Below are 13,930 nucleotides of genomic sequence, written 5' to 3' on the forward strand. Positions count from 1 at the left end.
TTGTCCCTCCTTTGTGCCTTGTCAAGAGCATGAGTCACAGTTATCCATTTGCATCTTACGTTGCAGCCCAGACAAAGCCCATGGGACCCTCACCCCTGTTTGAATCCCTCACGTGAACAGCCAACGCTGGCGCAGGGAATGAGCGTTTGGCCCCACATACCCACTGCATGATGGTGCTTCTCCTGGGTGGGGTGGCACCGTGGTGTGACTTCGACTGTGCTGGGAAAAATTTGATGAAATATAACAAGGGCAAGTGTAGAGTCTTGCATCGAGGCCAAAAAACCCCAAAATTGGTTCCCCTGGGACCACCATTTTGAGCCCTGAGCGGATTCTGGTGCCGCCATGTTGAGCCCTGAGGTGATTCTGGTGCCGCCATTTTGAGGCAGCTTGGGGGTCACTCCCTTGTTCTCCTCCCCCAAACAAACTGGAACACAGGAGGTTCCAGTGAAAGAGGAGAAGAAACTTCTTGATGGTGAGGGTGCCAGAGCCTGGCCCAGGCTGCCCAGGGAGGTTGTGGAGTCTCCTTCTCTGCAGACATTCCAACCCGCCTGGACACCTTCCTGTGTAACCTCAGCTGGGTGTTCCTGCTCCGGCGGGGGGATTGCGCTGGGTGAGCTTCCGAGGTCCCTTCCAACCCCTGACATTGATTCTGTGATTCTGTGCTGAAATGAAGGCAGGGGCCAGTCTCAGGTCTTGCACGGGAACTCTCTGAGGCTGAGCAAACGGACTCACCTCTCCTGTGCTTTTGCTGGCCTGGGTGTAAAGGGAAAATGATGCTCATTAGGATAGTTCAGGTTCCCCATCTGGAATACGCTGCCTGCAGTAAAACCCCAGACCTGAAGGCTCTAGGACTAGCTCCAAGGCACAGCCCATGAAATTGGCTTTTCCTGTACGTGCTGCTGTTGAATTTGTAGATTACTGGATTCCTCGTGTGAGGATTGAAATCCTTGTCTTGTGAAATGCAGTGCACAAAACAAGCAAAAGCCAGGTGTTGAATGATAGCACCGCGCCGTCCGTCAGCGGGAGAGGATTTGAAATTGTGAGAGATGGAAGGAGGGCTTAAAGAAAGAAGTATATTTTCTGCACCCAAATAACAAGGAAGAGCAAAAAATAACAAGCTTAATTTCGTCCCGCTTGTCAGTTACTGAGGAATGGATTGTGCTCTGCAACAGCCGCCTTCCATGAACGGTTCAGACTTTGATTCCATCTGCCCCTTCCTAAAAGCAGAAATATTATCTCTAAATGTATGGTTTAGGAACACGCACATCAGGGACCGGGGAGAAAAAAAAAAAAAAAAAAAAAAGAAAAAGGTTGTTTAATATGTATATATGACCCCACTGCGCTGAGAGAATGAGGGAGTCTGCGGCCCCCAACGTCTGGTGGCAGCCAGTGGGTCCGACATTGTTGGATCTGGCAGGGATTCAGACATCTGCCAGGGGACGGGGATTTTGTTGGGAGCAATGGGAGAGAGAGGAGCAAAGCGAGAGAGACACAGCCAGAGAGACGCAAGAAAGCTCGGGGAAGCTTGCAGCTTTATATATATATCTATATATATATATGCATGCCTGGATAACACTTCCTCTTTAAAATTCCCTTACTAAGCTCGGCTCCTATATTTTATATTCAGCACGAAGGTTCCCGCCTTCCCCCCCCAGCCCTCCCCACCCACCGCCACCCTCTCTCCCTTTAACTTGTTAAGTTGGAAAGATGATATATACACACAGTTTGCTTTGCCAGTCAGCCCGTTTAAGGCCAAGATTAATGCAGTGCATTGGTGCAATCGTGCCGCAGTGGTGCGTGATTGGAATACGAGATGGAATATCGGGGGAAAGGCCAGAAATGTGCCTGGATTCTGAGTTTACACAAGTCTCCTTAGCAACTTGTCTGATTTTTTAATTTTTTTTTTTTTTCCATGTGTGTGTGTCGGGGGGGTGGGCGTGTTTGTGCACGGGAGCGTCGTCCCAAATCGCCAGTGAATAAAACATTCTCTGAGTTTTTAAATAGCTTCGGTTGATGATCTTGTTGTTGTTTTTCCTTCTCCTTTTCCTTTTGTTAAATTAGTGGCTTAATTTTTTTTTCCTTTTCCCCCTGGAGGGAGGAGGGTACAGGGGGAGACTCGGAAAGTGGGGCTGGGGGTGGGGGCACCGTAATAGTTTTCATTGTGACTTCCAGAGAGTTGGTTTCTTTCCAGTTGTTCACATCTCAGCATGTGGAATTATTGTGCTTTCTCCCGATTTACCACAGAATTGGCAGTAGCCTGACATTGTTAGTCATTTGAATTGTATTTGGATCTGGGCTGATTTTTTTTTTGTGCATATTTATTTATTTCCAAACAATTTCTTTCATTTTCAAAATGTGCACGGTATATTTTACAGTCTGTAAAATGGAGGAAAGAGGAAAAAAAAAAAAAAAAGAGGGTGAGAGAGGATTGTGGCAAGACTGTCCCTGAACCGTCCCGTTATTCCCCTCCCTGTCCAATTTCTTTTTTAGTTGCCTACTGAAGAAACCCCCTCCCTCCCCATAGGAGGGAGTGGCCTTTTAGTGATCAAGGTATGTTGGATTATTTTTTTTTTTTTTTACCGAGTTTGTGTGATACTTTATTAATAGCACGGGGAGAGCAGGGGAGGAGGTGACGGCGGCTGGAGAGAGAGGAGAGAGTTCTCCTCGAAGTCCCGCACCTTGAAATAACTCAAGGGAAAATAGTTGCAGCCTCACTCGAGTCGCTTTCAAAATTTTGCTGGGTGCTTTTACTTCTATTTTCTTTTGAAAGGGGGCGGGGGGGGGGGGGGCGGGAAGGAAAAAAAGAAACTGAGCCAAAAAAATGTTGAAGACGTGCTCTTGGCTTCTATACAAACAGATGTTGCCTGTCATTCCGTTGTTAAGCAGGCAGCGGATTGGAGCAAGCAGCAGCAGTTTAGGGGGAACTGCAGCAGGGCTGGAAAGTGGGGGATATATAGAGATATTTATACCTTTTTTTGTTTTTTTTTTCTTTGTGCTAGACATAAATATTTTTCCACTGGAATTATCTCTAATTACAACGTGTCTATTTCAAATTTTTTTCTTTCTTTTTTTTTTTTTTTAAGTGGGCAAAGCAAATTCAAAACAAAATGGAAAAGCACTAGGAACTTTCACCCAAATTTTACCGATTTTACCGATTTTTGCGAGCTTTTCAGTTTGCTTTTTTTTGGTTCTTTTTCACGTACGAGAACATGTGTAGGACAGGGGGTTCTATTGGAAATGCTTAAGGCATTCTCGGTAAGTGAATGTTTGCAATGAATTAGGTCAGGGATGCTGTTGTTTTTCTTGCTGCTAACCCTGTGGCTGTTGGGTTTGCCCCGGAGTTCTCGCCGTACGTGGAATTGCGAAGGTTGAAGGCCTTTCTGTCTCCTTTCCAAGTTTTAGCAACATCATAAGAACAAGAATCACGCTGTTTCTACAGTAGAAGTTCGAAGGAAGCACCGATACGCTCCGTATCGTGCCTCTTTTGTGTTCTGCATGTGCTTGTGGGTTTAATTCCCCCGTTCTTTTTATACTCTTGTTTTTTATTCCCCGCTTCGTTTTTAATTTCTGCTTTAATTGTAGTATGCTCGGGAGGAGAGAGAAAATAGCAAAACACGGGGAGTTCTGAGCTGAAGGAGTTAAAAGTTTCTTGGCACAAGAGCAGCAGTTTAGCAACAGATCAATTCATTTAAATGAAAGAAATCACAGACCAAGCCATCTGATTTTGAAATTTCACATCTTATGCTTCCACGTTAGAACAAAGCTTCTGTTTTTCTTTCCCCGTTCTGAATTCACACTGCTTTTGTTTAAGACTGTTAATTTTCATAGAAACTTTTAAGTTGTCTGTAGCCTGTTTTTTTTTCTTAAAATATGAAATACGGGGGTGAATTCACCTCCTGCCAGTTGCAGTTCTGCTGGAAAACCAGCCGTAAACCTCTGCACATATAACAGCTGGTGTCAGAGCTGTTTGCACCCTCGATGATTGTATGTTTGAAACAGCTTCCATTTTCTGCCTTGCAGGCTGTATAAACAGTCACCTATAGACTGGGAAAAATAGTCATTCCGAGTGCCCTTTGTGCGTTTTGTGTGCGTCTGTGCACGGGTAACTCAAGGAACCGTGTCCGAGCGGGAATTTTCTTTCCACAGAAATGAAGTATCTGTCCCTCCAACATCTGTATCCAGTAGTTGTTCAGACGCTGTGTGTGTCTGAATGCTCACCCACAGATGGAAGAGTTATATCATTCTATACTTTATAGTGTATATTGAGTATAAGCCACCTTAACACTTTTAATAGCTAGTTAAAGTCTGATATGGAATGCAAACAACTGTTCATTCATTTAAATGCATTTGAGCCTCGGTACCAGTCCCAATAGTTTTGCTGCTACATCAAGTGAAATAAAATAAATCTACTCATACACAGAGAAGTTGGGGATTTAAAAAAATCTTTCACACAATCTCTTTTAAAAAAAAAAAAAAAAGATCGGTTGCTTACGATAAACGAGTGTGTTTGATGAAAGAATTCGATGATGAAAGAAGGTTTTGCGCCGTGACGCTGAGTCTCTTCGGGGTGGCATCGCATCAAAAAGAAAGGCCGTGATGTTTGGGGCTGGGGCGAACTCCAACCTCTGCTTCCCCGCACCCCCTGCAAGAAATCCTCAATGAGAAAGAACAGCCTTAAGCCGCAGAAAGTGGATTTAAAAAATAAGTGGTGGCGGGGGGGGTGGGGGAGAAGTATCAATCTCCACCTCTGATGTGACTACAGTTGGTCGTCGATCTGGACGTTTTTATTATTTCCCTCTCTCGCACTAGATCCCGCCAGCGTCGTAGGAAAACGCCAGGATTCTGAGTGTGAGTCCGGCCCCCCCAATATTGGAAATATTTCTGTGGGTGTCGTTGTGGTTACATCACAGCACGCTCCTTCCTCATCTCCATTCTTGTGCAAAATTCAAATAATTCCCCCCCCCTCCCCGATAGCAGCTGTGCATGGTTTTTTAAGTCGGTCTTTAACGTTGCGAAAGGAACAATAAAATGAAAGGCAAAACCGGCATCTTAAAACTTGGCAAGTGAAAGCAGCTTGGACTGGCAGCCAAGAATCCTGCTGTGGTGCAAAAAGAATAGCATCCACGAAGCCACCACAATCCGGGGTTTCTCTTCTTGTAACAATCGCATCGGTAGAGAGAAATAATTATTCCTTGTATCAGTGTTAAAAGAGTCAAAAAGCTTAAAATGCTTGCTTGGTGAACCTTCTCAAAAGCAGGTAACGAGCCTTCTATTTGATTCTGTTTTAGCAAACTTTAATTAGATAAGGATCTGTATATGATAACTAATCAGTTTAAGAAGTTGATGCGTGTTACTAACTAGCAGGGAATGCATTTACTGTTGGAACCTCCACGTTGCTTTCTTTTTCTTCATCGCTTTGGTGGGAATAGAATTGGCAAACTTCTTAAATGTGTGTGTTACAAGCAATGTTTTATTTCCGCAGATTTAACTCGTCGTATGGGGGAGGGCAGGAGCGGGTTGATCCAAGGCATAACCTGAAAAATAGTCTTCAAAAACGAGATTTAAAAATTGGGATATCAGGAGCGGGGAGTAATTTCTGTCCTAGGACCTTCTCTGTTCCTTTTGCTTCTAAAGCTGTAGCCTCTGGGTGTATAAAGGTAGAATCCATTTCTTGAAAATACTCCATGAAAATATCCATAAATATTTTGTCTTCCAGAATACGTTCCTTGAAGAGTTGGGCCTAGCAATATGGCAGCGCACAGTCGATAAGAAATCTTGTAAAATGCTGCTACTGAGGTAATTTGGTTTCTCACACATCTTCTAGCCAGTATCTTCTTTTTCCTTATCATTTCTTAAAATCATTTGAAGTACAGAAATCTATTGATACAGGTCTTTCAGCCTAAGGTAGAGTGTATGTGTGTGTGTTTATATACACATATATGTATCTCTCTCTCTATATATATATATTTATAGGCCTAAATTGATTGGGGTTAAAGCTGGGGGGAAGGGGTGGTGGAAAAGAATGGGAATTATATAGCGGTCGTGTTTCTTATTTGTTTTATGTTCATGGCAGGAGTATGATATGGCTGCAAACAGCTTTTTACTCAGGCACACAATGCACTCCGTAATGATCGATTTTCCTGGACAAGGCATTTATACTTTGTGGTTTGCAAGAATGCCACCCACAGACCAAGCCCAATGTTATGTCTTTAGAGACTTCATTTCTACGTGTTTCCTTCTATATTCCTTTGGCTGTAAATCTATAAAATGCCAGTCTTATTCTAGGTTAATACTAACGAAAGTGTGTGACTTTTTTGGCTGTCCCAGGTTCTAGTACCAAAGCCTTGTTGATTCTGTGGTCGTTGACATATTATAAAATTAATCATAAAGCAAAGTATCTTTAGGATATCGCAATCCTTAATATAAATAATGTCATCCTTAATGTAGAGATTGAAACTTCTTGTTTGTAATCTTAGCATTCTAAACAAATACAGTGGGAAGATGATTGATTTGTTTGCCTATCATGGATTTTCTGCCACTGTGTGTATGTTCATCAGGTTTTCAAAAGGTACAATAGCTGTATGACTAATCAATGTAGGGAAATGCTTCAAACCCCAGATCTTTTGTAATCTATGGCTCTCATTCAGTCTCCCTGAATATATTGTGAAAGTGAAATTCATCTTTAAAAAAGCAGCGCTCATTTAAAAAAAAAAAAAAAAATCTGTATCTTTCAGAAAACAAAACAAAAATTTGCTGCTGCCTTTGTCAGTTCACTGTCTCAAAAAATTGTCCATGGGTTTGTTTTCCCAAATGCAGGAAAAGGAGCAGGTTGGTTCCTGGATACTTGTAATTTACAGCATACAGGTGCCACCAAATGACCCCTCTTGCTCTGGGGCTCACAGGAGTGGCCGGTCGGATTTAGAGCGGGGACCTGCGCGAGTGATTTATTTGGCACACGCAGGTGCTTTTCTAGAGACAGCTCTTGCTGCTTTCTCTTTTCCTCTCTTTCCTTTTTTAACGACTGAAGCTATGGCGATGGATCCTAAGGCTCCTTCTTCCCTTTTGTTTTGTAAAAACCAATCAGGTAGCGAGGTAACTAAATAAAGGGCGGATTTTCTGTGTGGGTCGACACCTAGCAGCTGCCCTTCCGAGTGTGTCCGAAGGTCTGGCTCAGTTCTGAGAAGAGCTGCGATAATTCAAAAATAAAGAGCAGTTGCTGAAGTGCGTTGGGTGCCTGCAACTCCCATTCAGACCAGTCAGAATTGAGGACACGTGTCCCGTAGCGCAAGGAGGGATGTACAGCCCACCCAAATGTTACGTCTTGGTTTCCTTCAAGGACTTGAACGATCCCAGTGGTTAGAAAATGAGATTGTGAGCTATTAAGGAGGGGGAAAAAAAGTTTTAGAACTAGGAAAACCTAGTAAAAATTTAACCTCCACATAGTATGTGTACTTCAGTGAGATCATTACTTTTTTCTTACCTCACAGGAAAATGTAAGGTACTACTTTGACAACAGAGACATACAAATTAGCTTACCTTCATATACATACGTTAATGTAAAGAATATTAGGGTCAAAATGAATATACTCATAATGAAAATCTTCTCTGCTGTGCAGTGTTGCATTACAGCATGAGAGTGACATGCAAAAGTTGGCAAAAATTCCTTGCCATTGTAAGAAATACTGGTACAGGCAGCAGCAATGTCACCGGCTCCTAAATTGTGCCTATTAGGCCCTATTCTAAGGCTCAAAGGACAATTTGAATTTTAGTCTTAGGTTCCTGAAATAAATGAGCTTTGTAGTTGGAGCGCTGGGGTTATTTTCGGTAGGGTAACATTTGTTATATTCCGTTCGCAGCTCGGTTCCAAAGAAGCGCACAATACGTGTATTTGTGCATGATGCGACTCTGTTCTGTCTGCAGGACCACGTGCTCCCTGACCCATTGCCTTGACCGCTGCCCAGTTATTGCAGGGTTAGAGCTTTCTGCATTCCGGGTGCTCCTAAATCACATTTAGCCTCCCACGTAAAGCTTGTCTTGATTTCACAGAGATGCTGAACCCCTGCAGCTCCTGTTCTTGGTCTGAACTTCGGGCGCTGCAAACTTTGGAAAAGCTGGACACTTTTAAGGTAGGTATCGGAGGATAAGCGTAGGAATCTAAATTTAGATGATCAATTTAGATAACCTTTGGACAGATGGCGAAAGTTTAACGTCTCTATTGCTGGATGGAACAGGAGTTTCTTGTAACCCAGCCCAAGCAGTAATTCCAATAAAGGAAAATTGTATGTTTTAATTGCATGCTTACCAGGCTGGAAAGGTTGAAGTGATTTATTTTAAGAACCTGCACAAGGAGTGGGGGGAACTTTCTAAAAGCATCTAAATAGTGAAATTCTTTTCCAAGTGTTGCCTGTTTCATTTTATAGAGAATAATCTCAGCTTGCATTAATTTAGTATATCTTCTGAAGAAAGAGAAGAGGTAGGAAGGGAAAATTTTGTGACATTTTAGACAACAATTAGTCTCACTGATTTTCTTCACCAGTTCTGTGTGGAGCTTACAGCTTTTCAGCCTCATTCCCCACCAGTTGCCCACCCAATAAAATTTCATTAATGGGAAATGTTAGTTATGCAGGAAACAAAACTTGGAAACTTCAGGGGAAGGAGAGGACGCTTCTCGCTTGCAGTGGCAAAACTTTGCTCCATGGCTGTTTTTCAAGACATATTAGAAAAGTCCTAAAGAAGTTCTTATATTTGTCATTTTAGGGAGAAATGCACTGAAACAGCAGAGCTAGAGTTAGGAGAAGTTTCTAGACTGGTTAGCAAAGTGAAAGGGGCTTTTAAAAATTATTTATTTAAAAATAGAATTAAAATAGAATCCCAGACCAGAAATGACTTCTCTGAAAGTTAAACCAACTCTTACGCAGTTGTTTCGTCCGTCTATTTTAACCACGCTGCCAGAATGGAAACAAGACAACTTTTTGTGGGGTGAGGGTCTGTGTGTGTATTTGCAACTCTCTCTACAGATGAAAACTTTGCTGTTTGATATTTTGCTACAGAGTTAGTGATATGTTGGCTGTTAATTCCTCAGCACTGTGTAATCATCAGTAATTCTGTCCAGCAAAGTACTTAGGAGAAAGAAACCCAGATCTGCTTTATTTTGTCCATTTAAAAATTTGTTTTATTTTGCTGATTCTTTTTCAAAGGGTTACATGGGAGTGAAGGAAACTGTAGCAACAGAGCTAATGTTATAGCGAAGTCAATAAGCAACTCTCTCCAAAGGAGAATGAAGGCTGCTCCTTACTAACAGCTCTGAAATTTCATTTGCAGAAATGCTTTTCCTCTTTAAAAACAAAACCAAAAACCAAGCCTAGCAAATTACAGAAGAGATCCCCGCCTGTTGCCACAAACCCGTAGATCCGAACTTGTGGTCATATTCCACACAAGCTTGTATCTATAGGTATGTGTCTGTCTGGCAAGTGCACAAAGTGTTGTGTTTATGCATTTAAACTGACAACGTTCAACTCTGCTGTTTGTACCTTTTGTCTGTTGCCTTCTCCCCTCCTCCTATCTTTTTATTTATTTATTTTTTTTAGAAATATAAAATTAGAGCTGCAAATCTCGTTCTGCAATTATCATATCAGTTTTCAGCTTTGGTTAGTGTTAAAATACACTCATGCAAACTCATTTGTGCCTGAGTCAAATGGGACGAGGGAGTTATTTGACATCAGACGGAAGAAATTAAATCTCAGATACGTTATGCATAGGTCTGGCTATGGTGTTCTTAGGTCGTATAATTCTGAGGTGGTTGGGAAGCAGAGATAATAGTTTCATTTATAAAGTGATGCGGATCCATTCTTTGCTTAGTGGCAGCAATTTGTTTGTGAGAGCAACAGATGCTTCTGTTCGCCTTTATATCAAATAACTTTGAACCCCTGGGTATACTACAGGCTTGCAGCTCTCTATTGTAGAAACCCATTCCTTCTAATTTCATGGTATTTATGTATTTTAAAATAGTTTTAAAGGGAAAACAATAATGTTTTAAACTCAGAAGCATTGGTGGAGCAGGAAAAACCCCACCACGTAAGCAGGCAGTAGAAAACCTGCTGTATAAAACTAACATTTTTAAGTTTTAAGTGAGAGTGGAACAAGTATTTTCGAAGAAGTCGTTTTGCAAAACCCCAATATACAGATTCTCTATGAAAATAATTAGACTGTAAACTCAAAATAAAGTCTGACTCTTTCTTTCCAGCAGCTTTCAGCAGTAATTCTACCAAAGATTTGGTCTGCATTTCCACTTTTATATTTCTCTGGTTTTGAACTTGGCTGGTTTGACGCACACTGCTGCAGTCCAAAAAGGGGTTTGGTTTTTTTCTTTTTCTTCCTTGCGGAATTTCCAGGGTTTTCTATGTGTTTTCTATTTACTATAGAAGCATGAAATGATGTCGAAGAAGGCTTCCGCTAATAAAATATCCGTCTAACTACTCTTCTTTCTCCCTGTGAATTGACACTACCTGGAGTATGGATCTTGAGTCAAGATCTCCTTTGGGACGTGGTTGTGACAGTAACATTTGTGTTTCCTAGAGGGGCTGTTAATGTTCTGTTATTATTTTCTATTTAATATTGTGAATATTCACCGCATTAGATTCCTGTGTTTATGGCTATAAAGGAAGTATTGGCTCCTTGAGTCTGACCTCCAAAAAAAAAATCATCTGGTCAAACCCAGTTCCAAATATAATAGAGATTTCTCTATAAAGCCATTTGGAGACATCAGGCTTCTGGCAAAATACGCTAAGAAAAGCCTGGAATTTGTCACGGACGTTTCTAGAGGCTGGCACTTCAGGTGACATTGCTCTGAAAGTGCCAAAAGTCCATGGCTGGGGAGCTGGGCAGATGTGTCGCAAAATGAGACACCACAGTTGGGTTTGAAAGCATATTTTTGGATTAGAAAATGAGTATTTGAATCAAAGAAGAGGAAACAGATTTTGGGGGGAAAATATTTTAGTGTAGTTTCTCACCGACTATGTTGGGACCTGCTAATCGATATCCAACATTTTTGGTTTTTTTCCTTTTGGCGAGAGACTTGATGGAAACGTGGCAGGATGCTTTGAAAGCAAACTTTAGAAATGGGCCATCAGAAAAGTTAGATTTGGGGATGGCCTGGCTCCAACTTCTGCCTTCCTGCCACTAGTTCATGTGCCTTTCCCTTCCCCTCCTTCTCCTCTTACGTTTTACTAAATTTTTTTAATCATTTTTGCTTCTTCCATGCTAAACTACCCCCTGTTCTTTCTAACTATAGCCTCCAATAGTCTCCCTCGCCCCTTTGTTTTTCAGCTCAGCCTTCTGGAAAGAGCTGTATTGCGTTTTCAGCGTTAATTTGTATTTCTTTTCTGTTGGTTGTATTTCACTGCACTTCATTAAGTTTTAGAGTGAAACCGGAGTCTGACAAAACGATGCGAAGAACCTTGAAATGTGTCATCCCTTTAGGATGGAAAAAAACTAATTGAGGTCTGCGGAGCTTCTACCTATGTGTTTCCTATGCATTTTTTTCCTCACTTTGTTGATAAGGAGCTTACATTTCTGCAGCAGCTTTGATCCAAGTGCCATACAGCGTGCACAAAGATCTCTTCATCTGTCACTGAGGCACAGCGACCGCATAACAGTGCACAGACGTGCTGCAAAATTGCACCGAATGCTTCACCCAGTTTGATGTTGCAGGGGAACTTAAAGAAGAAATAGAAAATAAGAAAGAATAAATAGAAGGCAGTTGCTGTAGCTGGAAACAACCCAGAGCACCTGCACGTAGAAAGTACCAGGAAGGCCTGGGGGGAATGAAAAAGTCCCAATATCCTCTCCAAAAATTGGGAGCTTAATTATTGCAGTCCCTTTCTCGAGCAATAGGCAGAGTTGTTGCTTTAGTGCCTCCCAAGAGGAAAAAAAATGCCTCTTGTGGAACTGCGTGGATCTGGGGAGGCTTTATGACGCTTGTGTTTCATTTCACCAGAGTTACAGCTGAAACCAGAAGCGGTAGTTCTTGTCTGAAGAAGCAAACCAAAGCTTTTCCAAAGGAAATCCCGCCTGGACACCTTCCTGTGTAACCTCATCTGGGTGTTCCTGCTCTGGCGGGGGGATTGCGCTGGATGAGCTTTAGAGGTCCCTTCCAATCCCTGACATTCTGGGATTCTGTGAAACTTCGCCTTTTTTTTTTTTTCCAGATTTGGTAAATCATGTCTTTGTCCCTCAAAATAACAAGACCATCACATATTTCTGTTGCCGACATCTCTCATGGAAAGCACCCGTAAGGTCCCTTGCAGACAAGCACATTGCGTGGTGTCCACGGGGGTATGAAAATGATGACATTTGTGTGCTCCCCCTTTTCCCAGCCTCGTGTGGTGTGGAGCACAGCGGGCCCTTGTCAGCGGAGAAGCACACAATAGCATTTGGGTAATTAGAATAACCATATGCAGTGGCAAATGGGATTCATGATAAGCGGAATGTAATTGTGTACCCTGGAATTTGAACCATATCCAAATACTCTTATTCAGATAATCAAATCTGGTTAAACTCTTAAAAGGCAGATAAATAACTATTTCAGTAATCTGATTTTTTTTTTCCTCTCTCTCTTTGTTTATTTGCTTTTAATGAGTAAGGGAGAAAATAAGGAGAGGATGTTCTTAGGGGTGGAATCCAAGGCTAAGTAAGAACACCTGCCCTTGTGCCAGGAAGCTCCTTAACTTAGCAGCCCACCAGCATCCCCTTAGACCCACCATGGAGTGTCCATGTCATGTGTTGTCTAACAAAAAGCTCTCTATGGTTCAGGAGTGAGAGCATGGTTACCCTTCCCCCAGAAAGCACCAGCTATCGAAATACGTGATATTGAGTAAATCTTCAGATTGCCGTAACTCTTGCTAAAAGTTGAGGCAGAGACTGTTTTTGTAATGCGTTGAAAAATGTTGGGTGGCTTTCAAAATATTGACTTACTCTGGATTTCAGCTGAGCCCAGATGAGGCTTCTGTCCTTATTTTGCAGACTCTTGAAGTTCCAGCCCCGTTTAGCATGTCTGCCAGACTTCTAGGAGAGCTGAACCTCTTGAGGTTTCTCATCACAACCAAGTTCTTATAACGAAGTTTCATCAATTAAAGCCGAGTGGGTGAGATGACCAGTAGGAATCATGTCAGCATTTCCATTGTAAAATCTCTTCTGTTTGAGCTTTATGAAAGTCAGCTGTAAAACAGATCACTCCAGGCTGAAATCTAGCAAACAAGACTTCAGACCTCAAACTGGAACAGTGTCATTTGCGGGTTTTGGTATTTATTTTTTTCTCAATGACTTAGGGAAATGTGTTTGCTTCCTGAGTATTTGCTGCTTTCCACCCCCTCTTTGGCTAGCCCTGGGATCTGAAACCGAAGGTGGGTTCTTCCTTCTTCTACATCATTCACAGCCATAAAGATTCAGAGCCAAAACGCAGCTGATGACAATAGCAAAATAAAATTCAGCTTTCTTGAACACATCTTTACTGAACTTCCATTGCTGGTCTTGTTCATACCTGTAAAGTCAATAGGAGTGGTCGGTAAATGCACACAAAGTGTGGTATAGCTGCAGGGGATTAATACAAGAGGCACTGTTTTGTGTCATTATTTGGGAATATTCCACCCTCTGAAACCTTGCTTTTCTGTGGATCGTGACTAAATTGCCGAATTGCATTGAAGCTTGTTTTAAAAGAATGGAATATTCCAGCCATTCAATCCCCGGAAATCAGTTCTGGATTTGAATTCTGCCCTCATTCCTGGGGAAATTAAATATAAAATTTGGTTTGTGTACCGTAGAGTAGGGGAGCAGATTTCTGAATTCTTCTCTCACCTGAAGTCCATGAAGGGAACAGGCAGTAAAATGAGCGATGCTTCTGCATAACTTCCTAGTCCAGACTAAAGTTGTGATG

The 13,930-nt window shown here is 42.0% G+C and overlaps 1 long non-coding RNA gene across 8 annotated transcripts in view; it reads left to right on the forward strand.

Annotated features, from left to right (window-relative positions):
• Positions 1-2,885: 2,885 nt before the first annotated feature.
• Positions 2,886-13,930, forward strand: part of LOC135998714 (uncharacterized) — a 36,653-nt gene continuing 25,608 nt past the window's right edge. For 7 of the 8 annotated variants that reach the window (XR_010607641.1, XR_010607643.1, XR_010607644.1 and 4 more), the window contains exons 1-3: positions 5,024-5,257; positions 5,717-5,796; positions 8,047-8,126. This is a non-coding gene — a long non-coding RNA (uncharacterized LOC135998714). Of the gene's footprint in view, positions 3,256-5,023; positions 5,258-5,716; positions 5,797-8,046; positions 8,127-13,930 lie in introns of those variants that run through there. The other variant, XR_010607639.1, reaches the window with a different exon arrangement.

This window comes from Caloenas nicobarica, chromosome 26 (assembly GCF_036013445.1).
Source record: "Caloenas nicobarica isolate bCalNic1 chromosome 26, bCalNic1.hap1, whole genome shotgun sequence".
Lineage (NCBI taxonomy): Eukaryota > Metazoa > Chordata > Aves > Columbiformes > Columbidae > Caloenas > Caloenas nicobarica.